Genomic DNA, 19951 nt, shown 5'->3' with positions numbered 1-19951 from the left:
TGAAAAGTGGGTTATGTGAATAAATTAATGTTTGGGACTATGCAAAGCGGAAAGATCTATAGAAGCGAAAGTAGTGAAGAGTTAGAAAACAATCCCTTAATTTCACCCTCACGGGAAAGTGAGGAGGAGCTCACAAAAGTCTCTCCGAGAAGTGTTGTCAGTTTGATAAGATAGAGAATTCCACGTTTACCACCCCACCCACACCGCCACCCGTTTCACCCCCTCACCTCCATCTCCACCCACTCCACCTCCACCACCACTGCAATTCAGTATGTCGAGTGTGATCAAACTACCAGTATTTAGAGGAGTATGGAATGAAGATTCAGACCAATTCTGGTTCGTAGTAAGAGCAGTATGGGAAGCACAGGGTGTTGTGGATGATAATATTAAAAAGGATACACTGGTGAGCACGCTACAGGATTGCGCATTAACGTGGTATATCAAGAATTCTAATGACCACCTAAACGCAAGAATTGCAGAGATCCAAACTGCATTGAAAAGGGAATTTAGCAGGCCAAAATCAGAGACATAATCAATCATTGGGTTTAAGGAGATCACGATGATCCCAGGCAAGACCACCTAGGATCTGGACCAAAGGCTGAAGAGTATTATCTGCAAAGCCAATATGACATTAACAGATGCGTAGCATCACGCATGTTTTGTGGCCTCACTTACGCCACACTTAAGGACGACGCTGTCACAAAAAAAACTTTCCACCCAGGCCGAAGCATTGGAGATGGCAATGAGGTTGCATGAGACCCCTATACAAGACCCTGGATTGGGAGTCCAACAAATCCACGTGCAGCTACAGAATCTGTGTCTAGAAATGCAAAGTTTAAACAAGATAGGGCACCTTAGCCAGAGGCATGCAAGGAAATATGGTGCATAAAATGCAAATTCCAGGGCCACGACAAAGACCATTGTCTAGTGTTCACGAACTACTTGGCAGGGGGAGGGCCAATGCCAGTAAGATCAGAGGCACGGGCGGGGCCGAGCGCGGTGTCTGCATTATGGTGCATGATCTGCTAGATAGGAGGAAAACACACCACGGATAATTTTCATCTATTACAGAAGTATACGCAGACATCCCAACAATTATTTTGTAATTTCTACAGGTCGGTAGGCCATGACGAATGCACCTGCCGAAGCTATGAACTAATGATGGATCGAACTCCTGCCTACAGGGTGCAGGCTGAAATGCGAGCCCTCGACCCAAATGTAGGGATGGCGCACACTGGGTTTCAGGGGTGCGGTCGAGGTCGAGGTGGAATGGGACCAGGAAGGGGTCACAGCTAGATAATTTGTTACAATTGCGAAGGGCCAGGGCATTATGCCCGCGATTGTATGAACCCGACTAGGATATCATGTTGGTATTGTAATCAGTTTGATCATGAGGTAGAAGATTTCCCTTCGCTGATAGTGAAGATGCATGAAAAGGGGGTACTCCAGCCCCCTCCAGCCCAGAATTTACAAATGATGAGATCTGAACCGCACGAAGAAGACCCAAATGTAAACATGATGCTCAAGAGTGGCATGATAAAGGGAGATGATAAAGGGAAGCAACTAGAAGAAAGCACGTGGGTTTGCAAGGCTCCTACAAAGGAAACCGAGTTTGATTTAGGACGTGCAAAGGAGACATTCATGGAAGCTAAAAAGAGCTTCATGGAGGCCTCCACTTCAGGTAGTAAGGATCAACTAGAACCAGGGATGGATTCTTCCATGCTCACTACCTTTATGGAGACATGCATGGAACTGCTGCACGACAGAAAGGCACTTAAAGGGCTACAGGAACTTATCATTAGGTGCGTGGGGTCAGGAGAACCTCGCATGGTTCGAAAAATGGGAAAGCATGCATTGCGCACAGGAAGGGAGATGAGGTTGACTGCGCAAATAGGCGAGTACGAAATGGATCAGGTAATCCTGGATCTAGGCTCTGACGCTAATGTACTACCAAAGAAAACATGGGAACGCATGGGCAGACCCGTGTTACAATGGTCCCCTATTCAGTTACAAATGGCGAACCAACAGAAGATTTTGCCCATGGGAAGGTTGCAAGGAGTGACAGTCGACATTGAAGGTGCAAGCATGTAGGCAGATTTTGAAGTGATAGAGATTGTCAATGACAGCAATCCCTATCCCTTGCTATTAGGAATATACTAGGCTACCGATATGAACGGATTCATAAATCTAAAGAAGCGCAAAATGACCTTTGAGAAAAAGTCACTACGTATAGTAGTACCACTAGACCCAACCGAAGGAGCGCGATACACTGAACTAGTGTGCAACAACGATAGTGATGATGATCTTGACTGTATCTATAAGATAACTGCACAAGGAGAGGCTTGGGTGAATCCAACTGCAAATGGAAGGATTTCATGGGAGCGCAAAAGCTCTTGCAATTTGGATTCAGACGAAGAGACAGAGCGATGGAAGAATCGGCTACACGAAGTAACAACATTGAACTACAACATGATGATCAGGTCATTGCGTTGTGTAAAAATAGAGGCAAGGGAGCTGCCGACATATGATGGATTGTCAGCGATGGATGAATTTTTTAGCAAATTCGAAAGTGCAGTACCAGAACAGTAGCGGTTCGATGCAATGAAGTGGGCATTATGCGCAACACCCGCACGATGGTGGGGTACGCATCAAGGAACTTTTGAAGGCTGGCGCGGATGCAGAAGGATGATGCGCCTGTAGTTTGGAAAACTCCAAGTACAACTAGTAGACAAATATGACAGATGAGATGATCCATGCATGCACCTCGTGAAATGGACCAAGGTCTACGGGGAAGAGCCACAGCATGAATGGGTGCACCTATTCTACCATACCCTGGACGTCATACCCATGAATTGATATATGGAGATGAAGCTACGCTATGGTACGGGTGAATGGGATGTCTTGCACAAGGCATTCTTGTTAACATTCACATTTGAAGATCATTGGTCAACTACTGTGGACGATGTGCTGCAAGCAGTGAAAGCCGCTATCTTTAAAATACCACAAGAGCCAATGGGAGTACTTCAGCCAGAATGGGTGATACAGTTAAGCAGCGCATTAGAGTGTTATAACGTGAATGTTGAGGAGGATGATGAGGACCCACAGAACATTAACATTTCAGAAATAGAAGGCTCTCGTGAGATTCGCGGACCATCACTTGAAGACCCCGACATCACCGCGTCGCTAAAGACGAAGCAAGTCAACATTGGAACGGAGGCAAAACCAAAATACGCAACGCTTGGGGACTATTGGGATGATGCCATGGTCGACAAGGTCACTAAGTTACTCCGCGAATACTAAGACTTGTTCCTGACCAAAATTATGGACTTAAAAGGGATTGTGGGCGATTTAGGGACAATGAAGATCACCCTAAAACCCAACGTGAACCCAATTAAGTAGTGGCCTTACCGCTTGAATCCAAAGTATAAAGAAAAGGTCTGCGACAAATTAGACAAAATTCTCGCAACCGGAATTATTGAACCAGTGGAAGAATTAGATTGGGTGAGTCCTATGGTGGTACAGGAGAAAAAATAGAGGGTGAACTAGGAATATGCGTAGACCTCAAGAAGTTGAACAATGCCTGTGTACACGATCCATTCCCAACACTATTCACAGATGAAGTACTAGAGAATGGTTGCAGTTAGGAAGCATACTCATTCACGGATGGGTTCTCATGGTACCATTAGCTCAATATCGCGCCAGAATATAGGAGCAAGACGACCTTCACAATAGAATGGGGATGCTTTCAATACACTGTGATTCCGTTTGGACTGAAGAATGCCCCCACTATATTTTCACGAATCGTGGTAGCCACGTTCAAAGAATATATCCACAAATTTTTGGAGGTCTATTTGGATGATTGGATTGTTTTTGTGTAGTTAAGAACCATATAGCGAGCTCACGTTAGACGATGGATACTTGCCGCCAACACCAGATTGTGCTAAACCTGAAGAAGTACACATTCCTCGTTCCCTTTGGAAACCTGTTGGGACATGTGGTCTGCAAACAAGGACTGATGGTGGACCCTACAAAGATTGTCGTTATCCTCAATTTGGAAGCACCGCGAAGTGTTAAACAACTGCGTGCTACCTTGGGACACACTAGATACTATAGGAAGTTCATCAAAAGTTATGCCCAAATATCCACACTAATGGAAAAGTTATTGAAAAAGATGTTACATACTACTGGAATGATGATTGCATGAAGAGTTTGGATGTACTGAAGAGGAAACTGGCCTCCGCGCCAATCCTGGTCTTCCCGAAATGCGACGTGGAATTTCATGTACATGTTGATGCATCGTGTATCGTGTTGGGAGCCATACTCACACAGGAGGTCATGGAGGGTCTGGATCACCCGATCACGTTTGTGAGTTGAAGATTGTCTAAATGAGAAAAGAACTATTCTACCACTGAACATAAGGGGTTGGAAATGGTGTATGCGTTCCAGAAATACTGACACTATTTACTTGGAGGACATTTCAAGATGTATATCAACCATTCCACATTGAAATACCTGGTGAACAAGCCTGTGTTGGGGGGGCAAATATGTATATGGCTTTTACTATTTCAAGAATATGATTTTGAGGTCATAGTCAAGCCGGGACACTTAAATGCAGGACCAGACCACTTGTCACGAATTGAGACGGGCGAGCAACCAACAAATTTGGAGGAGGGACTACTTGATGCACAACCCTTCGTAGTGCACGTCGTGGATGGACACTTCGAATATATAATTCATTTTCTAACAACATGGATTGCGCCGAAGGAGTACTCAATCCAACAGAAGAAGGAATGGATGGTGCGCGCGGCGGACTTTTCTATCATCGTGGGTCACCTCTATAAGATGGGCAACGATGAGATATTGCGAAGATACGTACCTAAATTTGAACGAGGTCAGATCCTCATGGAAGCACATGGGGGTGTTGCAGGGGGACACTATGCAGGATGCGTGACCACACAAAAGATTCCTCACACAAGGCTATGGTGGCCAACCCTGCACCAGGATTCGAAAGTGCACTATAAGGCCTGCGATATATGTCAAAGGACGGGAAAACCATCACGAAGGGACAGGATGCCACTAACTCCCCAAATGACACTGAAGCCCTTTGAGAAATGGGCGATTAACTTCGTCGGCCTGATAAAACCTCAGAGAAAGATGGGTGCGCGCTACATCATCACTGCGATGGAGTACCTGACACGATGGGCAGAAGCACAGCCGGTCAAGGACTGCACGGTCGCCATGACTGCGAAGTTTTTGTTCGAAAACGTGTTGACACAATTTGGCTGTCCAAAAATCTTAATGAGCGATCGCGAAACACATTTCTTGAATGAAACCATCAGCGCACTCACAAAAGAGTTCCAGGTGTATCACTAGAAAATTACACCGTACCACCCACAGGCTAATGGAATAGTAGAAGCATTCAATAAAATACTAGAGACTGCGCTGACCAAAGAATGTAACGCGTAGCGGAACGACTGGGACCTACGCATACCCGCTATGTTATGGGCATGCAGGGAAACGTGCAAGAAATTGATGGGACAGACACCATTCCAGTTGGTCTATGGTATGGAAGCATCATGCTGATGGAATACATTCTACCTAGTCTGCGAATAGCAGCGCTCACAGGCATGACGGACCGCGAAGCTCTGGAAGAACGGCTCGCGCAATTAGAAAAACTTGAGGAAGAACGATTTCTAGTCGGGTTTCACCAGCAGGTATAAAAGCAACATGAAAAAGCATGGCACGACCACCATATCAAGTTGCGCACCTTCAAGTTAAGCGATTTAGTGCTATTGTATGACAGCAAGTTCAAAAAATTTCCAAGAAAATTCAGAATGCATTGGTTGGGACCATATGTGGTAAAAGAGGTCACAGACAGAGGCGCGGTCCAGCTAGTCAAACTCAATGGAGAACCCTTCCCAGGAAAAGTCAATGGTAGCTGCTTGAAACCTACACAGGTGGGCCAACTCTCTGACTAATTGGTTGAAGCATAGTCTTCGCGACCCGAGGAGCCAGACAAGGGCGCAGGACTATAAACATAAGCACCAAAAGTCGGTACCAAGGAACGGACATGAGTCAGACACGGATGATTCCCAAGCAGGAATGCAGTAGGTCCAGCATCTAGCAGAACAGTGCGCCGCAAACCTCCGGGCAGTACTAGAACAGTTGGAAGGGCTCCGTGCCAAGATCACCACACCAACAGAGTGACTCGGGACGAGTCACGATGATTTTGTTGGGAGTCTGTTGGGCATGGAATCCCCCCATAGCAAGTTTTTGGGCTCAAAGCCCAAGTTTTGATCAAAGATGTTGTAAAACTCTGTGAATTGTAGGCGTGAAGCGCGAATTGTACAATTGAGTCATAGGGTTATCCACCCTAAACATTGTATTGTAAACTAGTGTAAAGTCAGCCTACCCATGGTCCACAGACCATGGGATTGTATAAATAGAGCGAGGTTCTAAGTTGTAAAAGGAGTGAAGGATAGAGAGTAGCAAAGGAATGGTTCAAGCTTCAAGTAGAATTCTAAGTGTCTTGGGTTGTAGCAGTAGGAAGAGGCTTTGCAGCTGAGTGCACTAGGGCCTAGTAGAGTCTGCAGCTGAGTGCGCGGACACCTATAGTTGAGTGTGCAGGGCGGTGTGAGGTTTGTAAGCAAGATCAAAGATTAAATAAAGAGAATTTCATTCCTAATTCTGTGTAATTACTGTGCATTATCTTCTTTATGTTTATATTCATTTGTGTATCGCGTGCACTGATATGATTGTTGAATATGCTATAATAACCATAAATATTACACAAACAAGTTTAAGTAATCGGTTAATTAGCAAGGAACTTACGTATTATATGGGTCGCGCCCCGAGTAGGGCTGCATGAAAGTCGCATAGCAGGTCACGAAGGGATCGCAAGTGCATGCAGCGACAGGTCAGACCGCGGACCTTCAGAAGCCCATCAGACATCCCTAGGGTGCAGAAACCTGGTTCTAGCACCCTCCCATACTACTTCGGGTGAGACCTCAGTCCGTGCTCTGTGGACTATGACTGAAAGGGCTAGTAGTACCAGGATTTGCTTGACTAAATCACCTCTGAACCAGGGTTAGGCCCTACTAAGCCAACAATTCTCTTCAGGTCTCCCTCGACCTATGCCAACTCCCCTCCTCGGCGGCATGTTTACTGCAATCAACTCAATCTTTGTGCTTTGATACCAAAAATGATGCAGGAGGTTGATCAAAATAAGACGGTAGTCTTCCTTTTTAGATCTCGCTTAGTCTAGTTGTGCTTATCGCATATCGTATGCGAGAGGAGTCTTAGGAATGCGATGAAGAGTTACATGTTTGTGTGATCTATGATATTGCGATGGATTTCTATGAAGGAAACTTCGGCCACGGGAACGAGATCATTGCACTTTGATCAACGTTGGATAGTGATATCAGGCAAGCTACTTGCACAATGTTTAACCACCCTTACGGAGCCGATAAGGAATATAATTCCTTGATCTATAAGAGTTTGGGTTTGATTTTGAAGTTAAATTTCGAGCACTTTATGACCCGATACTCGTTGGATATAAGAGGCCATCAAATCTACGGCTTGCGGGACTTCAACTAGTGCATGAATTAAAAACGACTCAAGCCCCACAATTGACTGTGATGTAAGACGTTGCATACGAGATCGATGGCTAGAAGTGAGTGTGGGACTTCAGCCACGATCAAATAAATCCGTACTCTCCTATCCCCGCAATTATTGATCATCGTCTATCTAACAATCTAGATCTATTCATTCGCCATTAATACTAAATGACTGCAATTGATTCATAAACACTGAGATTTACAATTAAAGTATGAAAACAGAGAAATACCCGATTAAGTTTCAAAACGCAGATTCACAGAGGTAAACGAGAGTCTTCACCAGGATTAACACACAGTTGCACACTGAATCAATTTCTTCAATATAATAGTAGTTACAGAGTCTTGGCCCTCTCGACTCAATTACAACAATTTATCTAACCTCTGTCTCAATCTCAAAACCCTATCTATCACTCAACTCTCACCTCTCACTCAATTCTCAATCATCTCAGCTAATCCCTTTCCATTACATTTTCTTCTCTTTTATGAGTCAAATCCTATTCTAACTGTACTAACAACTCGATCTCTATTTTAATCAATCTAACAATCAAATCTCTCTTTTTAAGCTCTATTACACACCTATGCTAACAACTTATCCCTTAGTCTAAAATAAGACAATTTTCTAATTATTACAATAATGAAGTAAAGATCATTTTCAAGAGATCCAACCCTCTCTACCAAAATTGACTTTTGACCACTCAAGTCAGTGAAATTCAACTCATTTAGCCATAACATGTGACAAACCAACACATTGTTGGCTAAGTCCAAATGCTCCTGCATCATATCGCCGCATTGGACCCCAGTTCGTAATGGGGCAGCAACACCACCCGTAAAATATTCACTACAGGGGGGGTAAAAGGGGGGCGGTTGCAACCTTTGGGAGCCCCCACTGGTGGGGGGATCGGGGGAAACACCCTCGAAGCTAAAAATATATGTAAAATTACCTTGTAAAATTTTGTAATTTCATAGTCAATCTGGGTCATTCATTAGGCGGAGATCTGACAATAGAAGTTATGCTTAATTTAGGGTTTTTTGCCCTAGAAGGCAACCCCTCACTATATATGAGGGAATTTTATTGTGTCTATGTAGATCTGTATTCTGAGTGAGGAAGAGAGAGAAGATTGAGAGCGAAGATGGAATTACAACGGATCTGTTATAGGTTGTATCCCTTCAGTTTGCTGGATAATATAAAAGGAAGGATTGGTTGGTTCTCCATGGACGTAGCCCAAACTGGGTGAACCACGTATATTTATGTCTCTTTTGTTTTATGTGTTTTATGTGTTTTATGTGTTTATATTTCTGAAATATTTTATGTGTTCCATTGCTCTGTAATATATAATTTTCTAACATAAGAGTTGATCAAAGATAGTTGTGCACTCTAATATCTATTGAAATTCCACTCCTTTCTTTTGTAAAGCTATGATTAAATGTCTAATCATCAAAAAAATCCTTGAATGAATCACTTGTAATATCTGGCCAATCTCATGAATGATCTGACCCGTGTAACATTTTGGGGGCTGGGCCACTCCATTATGCCCTTTATCTTTTGTTGATCCACATCTACTCCTTCCTTTGAGATGACATGTCCCTAATATTGTACTTATTATTGGAAGAAATCATATTTACTAAGTTTGGCATACAATTTTTGTTCCCACAACGATTGCAACACCGCCCTTAGGTGCTCTTCATGTTCTTCTATGGTTTTTGAGTAAACCAAAATATCTTCAACAAAAACTAGCACAAACTTGTCCAAATACTGCCTGAGGATGTTTTTCATCAGGCACATGAATGTGGTTGGGGAGTTGTGAGCCAAAATTGTACTACCATGAACTCATAGCGTCTATAGTTTGTCCTGAAAGTTATCTTTTGAATTTATTCATCTTTGATTTTGAATTGATGATAACCATATCTCATATCCATCTAGGTCACCTGTTTGAGATGGAATTCTAGATCTTGTAAAAACCCTAAATTCCTCGAATCATATCTCCGCAAATATAGTGATAAAAGATCTAGAATTCATACACAAATTTCACCAATATTTCAGCTCTACTTGGTTGCAATTTCAACTTCTGATTCTTCTTAGACAAAAATTTATAGTGAAAATTCCACCATGAGCTATTTGAAGCAGCAAAACCCTAGAATCCAAAGCTTCGATACCAAATGTTATGTAATTATATCAAAAGAGAGACATTAATGACTTCAAAATTATCCTCAACGAGGGGGAAACCTCCCTTACATTACATAAATGAACAATTCTTGGATTATACAAATGAAAATACCTCCTTTCTATATATAGGAGTCTAAGGGGTCACAATATAATTAGAACCTACATAACAATAATAATGTAAGGGCACAACAATAAAAAATAGGGGGCTACACTGGTAGTATAGGGACCTAACAGTCACTAGACTACGAATAGATCCCCTTCAAATGTCGCCATTTCCATGAGTATGGGCAAGGGACTGTTAAAAGGCCCCTTCTAAAAATGTTTTGGTTGAGAAAGTCGATAAATGGAAAACTCAAAATAAGGGTGGAAACAAGAACAGAGAAGGGGCCAACAAAGAGCAAATCAGTAACGAAAAGAGTGGGACAACAACGTCTAAAAAATTATTTGAAACACTCTATAATCATGAAGGGAATGAGGTCATAGAACCTTAAAAAAATGACCAAGAAACTGAGCTACATGAGAACCAGGGAGAAGAGGTGGGGGATGAGGATAATAAAATTCAGCAGATTAAAGAGGAGGCATTGCTTACTACTCAAGATCCTACTCAAGATTTGGACATGTTGCAATATAGAGCAGAAGTTGAAAGCAACATCCCAGTAGGGGTTACAACTCAAACTAAAACTCAAGCGTTGATTTGGGCTGATCAAGGAAGTAGTCTTGAAACAAAAAGTAATAAAAAAATCACCCAGGAATATTGCCTAAGAAAATAGTGAGAGAAAGGGAGGTTGGACAAAATAAAAATATTGGAGTCAATTTGTGCTTCTGAAAATCATCAAGTTAAAGATATCGAAAGGTGCAGAAGGGAAAAAAGAAGGTAGAGTGTCTCTCAAAACTCCCTCTCTGAAGTGATGGTTTTATCTTGAAATTTAAGGGGAATGGGAGGCCCAAAAAATCCTAGCTCTAAAAAAGCTGATAGGAAAGGAAAATCCTTTGTTTGTGCTATTGTAGGAGACAAAAATAGATATTTTAGTATCAATAGAAAACATAAAAATAAATAAATAAATAAAAATTGGAAAAATAGTTCTGAAATTTCTCTAGACTCGAAATAGTGGACAATCTTAGATCGTAGCATTAGATAGTAGTTTTGTTGGAGGAAAAAAGTAGTGGAGAAATAACTCCAGTGGTCTATGTCTACAATCATGTTTGTATGATGAAAAATTGGAATTCTAGAACTCCCTAGGAAGAATAAGGGATAATTTTGGGCCTGAAAACTATGTGCTGGGAGGATATTTCAACATAGTTTTGAAGGTCGCAGAGAAAAGAGGAGGATTCCTTGTTTGGGACCCTTTTCGAGAGCGGATGGAAGATTTAATGTTGGAGTGGGACTTGGTGGATCTGCCACCAAAGACCGGAAAGTTTACTTGGTCAAATAAACGCAGTGGAAATAGTCATATTGCAGCTCATCTGGATCGATTCTTGATCCATAATTGTTGGTTGGATAAAGGTATGGAGTGCAGCACATCTATTCTAGCTCAAGGAGAGTCAGACCATAAACCAATTGGGATAAACTTATCCCCTGTTGAGAATCTGGGTCCAATACCCTTTCGATTTAACCTGGCCTGGCTGAAAGAAGAAGGCGTCTTGGAGTTGATCACTCAGCCCTGGAAAAGGTCGATCTCTAGTTCGCCTTCTTATGTTTGGGAAAACAAACTGAAGGCTGTAAAAAGTGAGTTAAGAAATTAGTTAAAGACAAAATATCAACCTCTAGGGTGGAAGAGACAGGAGTTGCAAAAATGGCTAGAAGATCATCAGCAACAAATGGAAAATGAGGAGGTAACTCCAAACTATTTATATTCATAAGTGAACCTTAACAAAGAAATATTTGTTGAAGGCATAAAAGAAGAATAACATTGGAGTATGAAATCTCGAAGTCTTTAGCTAAAGGAGGGAGATGAAAACACAACTTACTTCCATAGAATAGAGAAATATAGAGAAGCTCATAACAGGGTCAAAGAAATCACTCCGGAAGGAAAAGAGAAATTGTCCTCCATGGAGGGTATCAAGCAAGAGGCTTACAACCACTTTTGTAACATGTTTCGGGAAGAAGGATGTTTAGATAAGGAGAAGGTTTTTGAATTCTTGAACCCAATTGAAACATACTTTTCGATGGAGGACAATCAATGGATGATAAGAGAAGTAAGTGAAGAAGAATTGGCTGAGGTGGTTTGGGGTCTGGCTCTAGATAAAGTGCCTAGTCCCAATGGCTTCTCAGTCTGTTTCTATAGGGCATTATGGAGCCTGATTAAAAAAGATCTCCTCTGCATGGTTAACAACTCCAGATCAAAGGAAATATTAGGAGGTGGAACAAATTCCTCCTTCCTTGCCCTCATTCCAAAAGAATCTAATCTGGTAACCTTTTCCAGATATCGTCCTATTTCTTTGTGCAATTCTTCATATAAGATAATCTTGAAAATTATAGCGACCAGGCTTAAAAAATCTCTTCCCTCTTTGATATCTGAAACCAAGGGGGAATTCATGGAGAAGAGGCAGATATTAAACAACATAATTTTAGTGCAGGAGGTTATCCATTCTAGCAAAGAATCATGAGAAGTAAGTATGGTAATAAAGTTGGACATGGTGAACACCTTTGATAGAGTGAGGCACATTTTTCTATTCAAAACTATGAGGAAAATGGGCTTCAATGAGAAGGTAATTTGATGGATTGTAGCTTGCATAAGCTCCCCCTATATAGCCTCGTTGGTGAATGGAAGAACTGTGGGACTTTTTAAAGCATCGAGAGGGTTGAGACAAGGCTGCCCCATGTCCCCCTTGTTATATATCAATTTGGAAGAACCTTTTAGTAGAAATTTGGAAAGGGTCAGGCTAGAAGGAAATTAGTTGGTTTCCCCATGTCCCTCCTTGCTGGTGACACCTTGTTATTCGAAGGGGCCTCTATAATCCTTTTAGATTGATTTCAGAACATAATGTGCAATTACCATGGGTTATATGGGGGAAATATTAACAAGCAAAAGTGTCACATCTAGGGCTCCCGATCGGGATGAGGAAACGTGGAGGCGATTATGGAAAGGGCATTGATTATAAGGACAGGACAGGAGGAAATGACTACAGGTATCAGGCCACCCTCCCAACAAACGAAATGAATAATCTGTCAGATAAAACTTCAAGTGGCAGGGGTGGGAAAAGAGGCGTACAGATGATGGAGAGAAATGGCGGTGGTTATGTCAGGGGGAAAAGGATGGTGAAGAAGTATAACAAGAAGGTGACGGGAGGCGAAGAAGATGAAAATGTGGATGGAGTGAAGGAGGAACGGCTTGAGGAGCAAGAGGAAAACAATACCAGGGTAATCTGCAAGCTTGGGTATGTGCAAACTGCCTTTCTCACCTTACTTGTTTTCCTTTTTATCACTAAAATGAATAACAGTCAGTTGTGGGATGAGATGGGAGGTGGAAAGAGCCCCGGAAAACTGGGAAGGCCTCATGTTTTGCAGTATGAAGACAATTTGGAAAGATCCCAGGAAGGAGGGAGAAACTGCAGTCAAAGGCAGAGGTGGAGAAGTAATGAGGGAAAACAGAACGGGGCAGCCATGGATGGTAGCAAAGGAAAGATAGCAGCCGAAGAATTGTCGATGGACCCCCTAAAATGGTACCTGACCCGCAAGACAGAGGGAGCGCTTCACCCCCTAAACTCGGGAAAGGATGATCATGAACAGAGCATAAAAAGGGAGGAGGAGAGTAGTATGAGGAAGGAAATTCCAAAGAGACAAGTGGTTTCCGATGCAGAGAATGAAACCGCTGTAAATCTAACACCTGTGATTGATGTGTGTGAACAGGAGGAGGTAGAAGCCAGGATGGCTCGACAGGGTCAAAGGCGTGGTCGAGGAGGAAGGGGCCGCCCGAGACAAAGTAATCAGGGTGACAGGCCTGTGGAGGAACCCGAGAATCAACGTAGAGAGAGGCGGTCTGCCCGGACGGTTAGCCAAGAGGCAGCCCGTGCCTACCATGAGGAAACGGACGAAGACATTCGCCGGATAATTCAGAATCTGGAAGAAAGAGTCCTTGAAGAACAGTCAGGCTCGGAAACGGAAGAATGGGCAGCTATAGTTAGTGACCCTGGCAATACAAGAGGGAGACAGACGCTGTATAGAAGATCCCTGCACATCTATTGGGTTTTAAAGAGTCTTTTGGCAAAGGCCTTGGAACAAGTTGCTAAAGAAATGGCTGAAATTGCCAATGGAATCCCGAATGTGCAGAAGGAAATGAAAAATTTCCAAACCATTATGATCAACCAGAACAATAAGCTGGCAGAGATATCTCAGACCCTGTCCAAGATAGCAAGCTTGGTCACAAGCCAGGAAGAGCATGCGAATTTCCCCATGGAAACAAACAAAGATACTGGAACCAGAACAGGCTGATGCGGAGGACGATACACTGGAGGTTTTTTGTTTCTTCACAAATACTGTTTTATGCTGCATAGAAACTTATTAAGTAATTTCAGATGTTATGTTTATATAGCTAGTATGGACAGAATTACCAAATTTTGGTTTTGGAATGCCTACAGTAAACTGAGGTGGCCAACAGACCTGGTTTCCCCTAGGGGCAGGTTGAGGCCACCATAACTGTGTATCTGGTCTTTATGTTTAATGTGAATAGAAAAGAAGAGAACTACCTTACATACAAAAAAAAAAGTGTCACATCTAGGGCTAGAATAGTACTAAAGAACTCTTGACCGAAATTGCAAGGGATCTTTCCTTCTCGGTATGAAAAGAGTGGAAATCATTTAAATATCTTGGACTACCAATATCCATAGGTTCAGCTCATAGTGATGATTGGGAAGGGGTGATCCATAAAATTAAGAAAATAATTTTGAATTGGGGAACTCAATAGATTAATGTTGTTGGGAAAGTTGTTCTCATCAAAGTTTTTCTTTCTACCCTTCCTCTCTATTCATCGATGGAACTTTTAGCTCCAAAGGGAATTTTTTCGAAAATTTGGGGGCTTATCAGAAATTTTTTGTGGCAAGGAGGTTAGTCTGATGAAAATAGATTCCATCTAGTCTGTTAGTGTCGGTCTTGAGCCCTCCATCGGTGATCAAAAGCTCTTTGCATTTTGCATAAGTAGGTGTCTCATTAGTGTCAGTCTTGCATCCCATTAGGCATGCCATAACACTGATGGAGGAGCTGGTCTTTTGTTCCCTTCTTGGTTTTGCTGGAGCAGGTCATGTCATTTAATGAGCTTGTGTTATACTTGTTTATTTTGGTCTTGAGATCCCAAGTCTTAGGTCTAGGGTTTTAAGTCAAAAATCACTGCAAGGTCATGAGTCAAAGGTCCATGAGTGCCCAGCAAGCCAGAAGGAGGTATGTACATATGTTCCATTGATATTTCTCATCAGCTACAGATCATTTATACCTTGGTTTTAAAAACTCTGTTTTTAAACCCAAGGTCATGTGAAATTTGCAAAAATAAAGAAAATTTTCAAAATTCTCCAAAATGCCGGCAATAACCCTGGTCTCCTCACTAGCATCCCTCAGATGGCTAGCCTGCAAAAAGAACGGAGTTAAAGCATTCAAAAGGCCAAAATCAGGACAAAATGAACTCAAAAACAGTGTTAAAATGAATGCCAAAGCAAAAACATTACAAAGTGGGTTTGGTAAGTTAATTTTTTCAAATTTGGGCATATAAAGGCCAAATTTCCCTCTAAGGAGCCTCATTATGCATTTAAGAGCAAGCAAACACACTTGAGAGGTTGAAGAAGGCGATTTGCAGCAAAATTGGGTATTTGCCTGGTGTGCGACCACTCAGGCAGGGTGCGCGACCACTTGGGTGGGGCGCGACCACTCAGCGCAATTTTTGCTGTGTAAATTTACAAGGGCGCGACCACTCAGGATCAGGGGCGCGACCACTCAGGGAAAATTGCCAGATTTGACCATTTCGGCCAGCAAAACACTGTTTTTACTCTTGGATGACTTTTGGGCATGTAAATAAGAAACTTTGGTGTAATTTTCATGGCACATGGATGCATTTACTCTCCTTTGACACTTCTAGAACTTTCTTTGATGTAAATAGTGAAAATTTAATGCATGGATTAGTTTCCTAAGTTTTAGAGGCAAGTTGTTTTGACTGCCTATTATCTAGTTCTTAGTTTAGAATTAGTTCAAACTGCTCCTAGGAAGCTGAGCTCGACCCCTAGAGGTGGGGAAAGGAGTTAGATCAGCTATATGATGCCTTCTCATCCTCATTTTGATGGTTGGACTCTTGAGGGAGAAGCTCTATTGTATATTTTACTTGTATCTTTGCAATTTGAGGAAAAGGAAGGCCAGGGTTTTGCAGACATCATTGTGGATTCTTGTGGATTATTGTGTTGATGGTGTGTTTCCTACCTGTCATTGTAAGTGTGTTTATGTGTTCCATCTTTTATTCTATTGCTGCTAATTAAACAAAAGAAGTGATAAAGTTTGAATTCATGCATGCCATGCTCAGCTTTCAATTTTGTTTAATATTTATGTTTTCCACTGTCTAAAGAGGATTCAAAGTCATTGTTTGCCCTCTTTAGCTCCCTCTCTTTCTTCCTTGATCATCCATCTCAGCTTAAGGCATCAGCACAAACTCCTTCCTTGCCCCAAAGACCCACCTGCAAAAACTGAGCTTAATCCCCGCACCCTGGATTGCACTCCCTCCAATTGCCACCAAAAACCCCAAAAAACTTTAAATCAACCCTCCTTATCAGTTTACTAGCCTAATATCAGTGTTCCTAATTGGGTCAGCTCATCCTATTGAAATATCTACCGAGTTTGACCGGAGAGAGCCTTCTCATACCCCGTAGGGCTAGCTACGAGGTGAAATGGTTTGATGTTTCCTTGAAGGTTTACCTTCCTCAGCCTAGGGTGAAATCTCAAGCGCTAACATAGTCAATTGGCAAATAGTAAGGCTTCCCAACCTCTGTGGGGTTTTAGATGTCAAGGATCCTGACTTAATGAACATAGCTATGGGTTCCAAGATATCTTGGAGGATAATCTCTCCTACCTTTGAATGGTATAATTCAACCCTCCTTCGAAATTACCTTCACAAAAGCTGACTTTTGAGACTTAAAAGTGAAAATTGGACTGGGAAGGGACCAAGGATTTGGAAGCTCTGCAAGGGAGTCGCTCCCCTAATAATCGACCATCTAGGATGGAAAGATAGAAATGGGAAAAGGATATAGTTATGGAATGATCATCCTCCTATGAAAGGGCTTCTGAATGAAAACTCCAAAATGTTTGAGCTGGAAAATTGGATGAAATCTAAAAAATTAGTTTTTATTGTTGATCTCTCATCCTTAGATGACAGTGGACACTAGAGAGGCTGGATCTATCCATTTGTTCCAAAAAATATATTGACTAAATGGAGATTTAAGATTCATGATTTGAAAGGGTGTGCTCCTATAAGTACAAACTTGGTCGATGAAAGAGTCTAGACTGCGAACAAAAATCATTCATTCTCAATTAAAAGGGGATACGAAGTCCTGCTAAATAATCAAGGGACTCTGTAAACTTTAGGATTGTGGAAATCTATCTGGAATGATGATGGATTGCCCAAGGTAAATATTTTCTGTTGGGAGCTTGTTTAGGGGAAAATCTTCATAGCATAAAATTTAAAGAAAATAAAAATTCAAGAACCATCCAAATGTGTCTTGTGCAAAGAGGATGAAGAGACAATCGAACATTTGTTCAAGAAATGCAATTTCACCCAATCTGTTTAGGAGGCAATTTCCAGCACAATTATGGAGTTGAACGCTTGTCCTACGACTTGGGAAGCGATGTATGTAACATGGATTCAAAAAAAAACGTGGAAGTTCTCAAAAGAAGCTGTAATAGTGCGCAATCCTACAATTTTCCAAAACAAAGATGTTAAAAGAAACATAATAGTTGCCAAAGAAAAACAATTAACAGCAGAGGCAATAATAGCTAATGGATTCAATCCAACTGATCTGATATTCATCCCGAAAGAAAAAAGGAATTGGTGCAACCTAGATCTTCCTACCTCTCAAGTTGTTCATTGTATGAAGCCTATCTACAGTCCTAACTGGAAGCTATGGATGGAGGAACATGAATTAAAATATGGGAGGAAGGGAAAGCATAGTGTCTTCCTGTATTTCAAAGGTGCATCGAAAGGAAATCTGGGAAATGCAGGAGGATGGGGGGTGCTTATAGATCCCGACGAAGATGAAGAAATAAAGTATGCATGGGGGATAGCGGTATCTAGAAATAATGAAGCATATTTTCTATCCCTCTTCCAAGGTTTGGGATTGGATAGGGAAAGAGAAATCAAAATACTAATAATCAATGGCAAATCTCTCTCAATTATTCAACAAATGAATAAGGCAAATATTTGCAAGGATCCACTTAGAGACTCTTTGAAATGTTGAATCATCCATCGGCTGGAAACATTTGAAAAATTAGAGCTATTTTATGTTCTAAGAGAACATAATAAAAATGCATATGAAATGGCTAATTTTGGAGTGTTTCCCCAAGGAAACGTGTTGATCAATGGGGAGCCTAGGGGAAATCTTCCCATTCCATGGTTATAGAATAAATCGGTCTTCTTCAGGTGGATACAGTGTGATTAAATTTGGATTTTCTCGTGGTTATAGTATAGATCTTAGCTAATATCACTGTAGGGGACCTCCCTTAGATTCCCCCAGTGGGATTCTCTCTTGATGACAAGGATTTAGTAGTGGATATAGAGTGCATCCTAGTAGAGAATATGGATAAGTTCCTATCAAAGAAGAAGGAAGCAAGTGTCAGCCTCATTCCAACTTAAAGCATCTAAATGAATTGAAAATATGCAGTTTTTGGTAGAGTCTTTTGGATGATTTACAATTGTAGTCAAAGCAAAGTTTAGCAGATTAGTAGAAACGTAAGAAGGAAAAATTGCATTGTATAGGAATAGGAATAGGAGAAGTAGCAACTGAATCTTCTTGTAAAAGGTTTCGACCTTCAATTTGGATAGTGCCTCTATAAATCCAAATACCTGGTTTATTGAAAAAAATAATAATAGAAAAAGAAGATGATGATGATAATGATTAACATCCATTGGGACCAATGAGGTTTATCCGACCTTAAGAAAGTAAGAGATTAATTGAGACTTTTTAATATTTTATTTATATGATCAAAGAGAAGGGAAAGAAGTGTTGCTAGAAGATGATGATGATTAACGTCCATTGGGACTAATGAGGTCTATCTAGCCTTAAGAACGTAAGAGATTAATTGAGACTTTTTAATATTTTATTTCTAGAATCGAAGAGAAGGGAAAGAAGTGTTACTAGATCACTATAATTTTGTTCACCAAGCAAGTCAAGAAGGTTGGTAGTGTGGCAAATGTTTGGAAATGAGTACTGATGTAAATAAGTGTTGGGAGACTTTATTAAATGAGAATTTGCAAATCTCATCTCAGGCTTAATGCGAACATCGATAATTTCATGAAATTTGTGTAAAATTATATTGAAATTTGTTTCAAATTTGTTATGGAATCACAAGAAATTCAAAGAGGTTCGTAAAATATAAAATTAAAAAAAAAAAAAAAAAAAAAAATCAAAACAAAAACAACAACAAAACCATAAAGGATAAAACCTACTTGCTTTAAAAAATAAAATTTCTAAGTTGCGTGCACTAATGAAATGTTGTCTTGAAATGTCAAACTTGAAAACGAAGGAGTGATCAATATAAATTAAGTTAACTTTGGGAAGATGTTGGGAGTCATGTTATCTTTTTACATAGAATAGGACTTGTTTTTTAATAATATTTTTCATTTCTATTTGTATATCTCTTTCTTCATAATTTTATATGTTATTTTTATTTATATCATACACCTTTAAATTATATAAATTTATATATTTATAAACAATTATAATAGAATGTAATATTTCAATAAAATATAAAAGTTATATATATATATATAGTTGGCATTAATTATTGATGATTATTAACTTCTACTCAGACCAATATGGTCTATTGAACTTTTAATAAATAAAAAATTAATCAAGATTTTTAAATATGTATGTGTTAATTTTTTATTTATATCATACACATTTAAATTATATAAATTTATATATTTATAAATAGTTATAATAGAAGTGTAATACTTCAATAAAACATAAAATTTAATATATATATATA

This window comes from Pinus tabuliformis, chromosome 1_2 (assembly GCF_031772625.1).
Source record: "Pinus tabuliformis cultivar Carrire ecotype Pingquan chromosome 1_2, CPIR1, whole genome shotgun sequence".
Classification (NCBI taxonomy): Eukaryota; Viridiplantae; Streptophyta; class Pinopsida; order Pinales; family Pinaceae; genus Pinus; species Pinus tabuliformis.
Note: the sequence above shows the minus strand (reverse complement) of the source record.